This window comes from Copadichromis virginalis, unplaced genomic scaffold (assembly GCF_057382275.1).
Source record: "Copadichromis virginalis isolate Kocher_CV1m ecotype Utaka unplaced genomic scaffold, C_Virginalis_male_GT1.1 unmapped_scaffold_1, whole genome shotgun sequence".
Lineage (NCBI taxonomy): Eukaryota > Metazoa > Chordata > Actinopteri > Cichliformes > Cichlidae > Copadichromis > Copadichromis virginalis.
In genome coordinates, this window is record NW_028188589.1 from 8086217 (window position 1) to 8090445 (window position 4229).

Genomic DNA, 4229 nt, shown 5'->3' on the forward strand with positions numbered 1-4229 from the left:
GGTTTCAGAAAAACAGAAACATCAAACATCTCCAAGACTCTCTTTGAAAGAACTAAAAACCTTTGTTCTCATGGTCCAATCATGAGTGAACTCCCCGATGAAGCCTTGTGTGCTAAAACATGTCAGAGTTTTAAAGGTTAAACATGAGTTTCCAAAACGTTTTGCTGGAGAACAATGAACTATTTGACTGAGTTTCAATCATTTACAGACGAGCAAAACCAGGACAGAGAAAAAAGGACAAAACTGACTCAGTAAAACAACAGAAAAGAAGATCCCATGTAGATCTGTATTATGTAGAAGTTCAGCCCAGCAACCAGTTCAGTTCAACACAAGTTTAAATGATTCTATCTGAACTCTGTGGAGCCTGATCTCAAGCTTTTTGAGTCTGACACAGAAACCAGAGGATCTTTCTGTGTCTTCAGATTCACTGTGATCCAGTGATGGGAGTGATTTCAGCCCTGAGTGATCGCGCTGATGTTTGCACAGAGCAGACAATGAGGTGAATGTTTGGGCACATTGGTAACAGTGAAACAGTTTATTAGTAACGTGGGATCGTTTGTGTGCAGAGTATGAACTGAGATTCCTGAAGCTCTTGTCACACTGGTCACAGCTGTAGTTTCCTTCCATGTGTCCACGTTCATGAATGTTACGATTACCTGACTGTGAGAAGCTTCTCTCACAGTGTCTGCACTTGTGTGGTTTCTCTCCTGTGTGGACTCGTTTGTGTGATTTAAGGTCCCTTGCAGTGGTGAAGGATGACCCACACTGATCACAGAGGTGCTTTTTAACCCCACTGTGAATCAGTTCATGTTGTTTTAACTCACTTGGTGTGGTGAAGCTTCTCCCACATTCTTTGCAGTATTTCAGTTTGTCTCCAGTGTGTCTACGTTGATGTACTTTTAGGGTAATTTGCTGACTGAAAGTTTTTCCACAGAGGTCACAATGAAAGTCTTTCCCACCACCACAGTGATGACAGGGTTGAGAACTGGATCCATCTGTGTCGCTCTGCTTCTAAACAAAGACACAAAGACAGTGTAAGTCAGTCCTTCAACATTTGTATCCTGAACGTCGCCTGAAATAAAGAGCATCTCTGCAGACGTCCAACTACATTTGACTGTTTCAGTTAACACACTCAGTTTACTGGGCTGCAATAACTACAATACTACCACCATAATACTACAGTAATACTAAAATCATAACTGAAAGGAAAATCTGAATAATCACTCAGAGCTGCTTTTCCATGCAGTAGAATTGCTAACATGCTAACACAGTTTAATGAGCAGAGTTGTTCCAAACAGTCAGGCTAAAATGACAAGATAACAATATAAATACATACCTCACAGTAGCTGCACTTGTAGAGTCTCTTTCTGGTGTGGATCTGTTGGTGTCGTCTCAGGTGACGTGGAGATTTAAAAGTCTTCTCACACAGGTCACATTGATAAGGCCTCTCCTCAGTGTGGGTAAACATGTGTTGTTGTAAGTCTGTGTGAGTTATAAACTCTTTGCCACACTGTTCACAGCAGTACACATCATGTCTGGTGTGAATGCGTAGGTGTGTATTTCGGTTCCCTCTCTGGCTGAAAGTTTTTCCACAGATGTCACAGCTGTATGCCTTAATTCCAGAGTGGGTAACTAGATGCCTCTGTAAGTTGCTACTGTGAGTAAAAGCTCTGCCACACTGATCACAGCTGTACGCTTTAACTCCACTGTGAATGAGTTGGTGTGTTTTTAGGTAACCCTTCCAGGAAAAAGACTTTCCACACAAGTCACAGCTGAACGGTCTCTCTCCAGTGTGGATGACCTGATGCTGTTTTAGTTTAGCCCTCACAGTAAAACCCTTCCCACACTCGTCACAGGTGTGTTTTTTCTCTCCCTTTCTTCTGTGAGGTTTGTCGGCCTCCTGAGAGCGCTGACTTCTGGCTCCATGTTGGTCCTGCAGTGACAGAGATACAAACAGAGGCAGTGAGTGAAATGCAGTCGTGGAACAAACTCAACCTTCAAACTCCATTAACACTAGTTTTAAACCTGAAGGTGGAGCGTGGCACCAAACACCTTAAAGGTCTCTTATCCCCACCTGCTGGTAGTTCTAACACATTACATCCAACCTGCTGTTAAAGATAATTCATGACTGTTCAAACACTAAAATCATGCACACACACACACACACACACACACACACACACACACACACACACACACACACATTATTTTATAATTTAGATTATTTTGTTGTTTCCTATTACATATTTCTATAATTTGTATAGATTTATACAGAATTATTCAGTGATAATAAATCCTATGTTTGTTTATTCTAAAGGAACCCCGTTAGCTTCCACAACAGATGTTGCTCGTCTTCCGTCAAATACTCACATAAAATATTACACAATAAAGTGGATTCAAGATATCCACATAATTTCACTCTTACATCCACAGTGAGGTTTCACAATTGTTCAAATATAAGTAATCAATAATAATAATAATAATAATAATATCAATAACATTGAGGCACATTACACAAATTTCAAAAACAAATCATGTCTTACAATATTTACAACAACTAAAAGCTCTGTAAATCGGCTTTTAAGTGTTCATTGAAGTTTTGAATAATTCTCTAATTTTTTAAGGCAACTTATTCCACTTAAAAGTTGCTCTAAATGTAACAGTTTTACAAAACGTTACTTTTAACTCGAGCATTTACTAAATTGCAGCTTGTTGAAAACTGTGTAATATGATGATGTATTTCATCTGGATACTGCAGCTGAGCAGAATAAATGTGGTGTGTTTAACAGAATTGCTTTCTTTAGAACTACAAGTAAGCCATAGAATATTTTAGCCTGTACAGGAAGCCAAGAAAGGTTATTATGCATTTGATCAATATTAGTATAGTATGAACATCTTCACACTAATCTGGACGCCTTATTCTGGACTAACTGAAGTCTGTTAAGATCTGTCTTATTAGCTGCTGACCAAATGATTGAACAATACTCCAGATGAGACATTACTAGTGCATTAATGACATCTTTCATAATGAAGAAGTGATACACAAAGAGCATTTCATAGCCATAGCTATGCCTTGTCGGCAGAGTTATGTGACATTAGTGATGTTTGTACTTTCAGCGTTAACTTGGTTTTAAAGCCTTTAAAATATACGCCGTTCAATAGTCGACCTTAATCCTACAGAGAATGTGATGATTTTGTGGATAATTAAAGTCAGTCATATATCCACAAACACAACAAGCTGAAAGTCAGTGATGCTGCTCGGTTTGCAGTCCTGAACATCACGGCACAAGCAGGATTCACTGCACTGTTAATGTTAGCTGTGTTATATTGCTGCCTCTGTTCGGTGGTGTCGAGCCAAACGCACTTTAACGTGTGTTTGAACGAGCTGACGGTTCACTCGTTAAGCTGAAAGAAAGATGCTTTAATCACAGCAGTCACACATGTGTCCACTGCACCATCTGGAACTCTTCTTGTTTACACTCGTAATAACACAAACACTAAATCCTGCTTCTCTGGTGCTGTTGTGTAGCAGTGTGTACACCTGAGACTGTCACCTGTGTCTGTCCTGCACTCTCTCTCTGTTTCTTTCTCTCTGATTGTGGAATAAAAGTATGAACATGTGTTTATAAGTTACACTTGTGTTTGAATCCTGCAGCTTATCACACATTTGATTTCCATGTGTGACGACTGCAAGTGTCCAGAGTGAGGACAGACTGAGGGACCCACTGCTGCACATCATCTGTGAGGCTTTGCAGCCCTGATGATCCACCAGGACAAACTCAGCAGTGTGTGAGGAAGAGGAGGAGGAAGAGCCAGCAGCAGCTGACAGATGGAGAGAATAGACAGACTGTTCCCTGTTTGTGAAGGACTGCTAGGAAAGTTTAACATAACTGTCTGTGCTGAATCAGTCTTATTAGGTAATGTTCAAATAATGTGATCATCCCAGTGTTTTCAGTGTGGGAGAAAGTACTCAGGGCCTTCAAGTTACACACTATGAAAGGCAGCAACAAGTTTAATGTTCAGAAACCTAAAGTCTGTATCAGCAGCAGAATGGAGCTAAAAATAAATGTTGGTTTCAGTTCTATGAAGCTTTGAGTATTTTGGATCAGTAGCTGCTGTGTTTGTTGCATCATATTGCTGTAACTGTTTATATGCTTTATATATTCTGAGCTAAGTTGATCTATAGTGTTACATGATACACTCTCAGAAATAATATAAATATATATATA

At 39.7% G+C, this 4229-nt stretch overlaps 1 long non-coding RNA gene across 1 annotated transcript; it reads right to left on the reverse strand.

Annotated features, from left to right (window-relative positions):
• Positions 1–921: 921 nt before the first annotated feature.
• On the reverse strand, positions 922–1609 carry LOC146679731 (uncharacterized). Its single transcript, XR_014918503.1, has 2 exons — positions 1337–1609; positions 922–1011 (listed from the first exon to the last, which is right to left on the reverse strand). It is a non-coding gene; the product is annotated as an uncharacterized LOC146679731 (long non-coding RNA).
• Positions 1610–4229: the final 2620 nt, after the last annotated feature.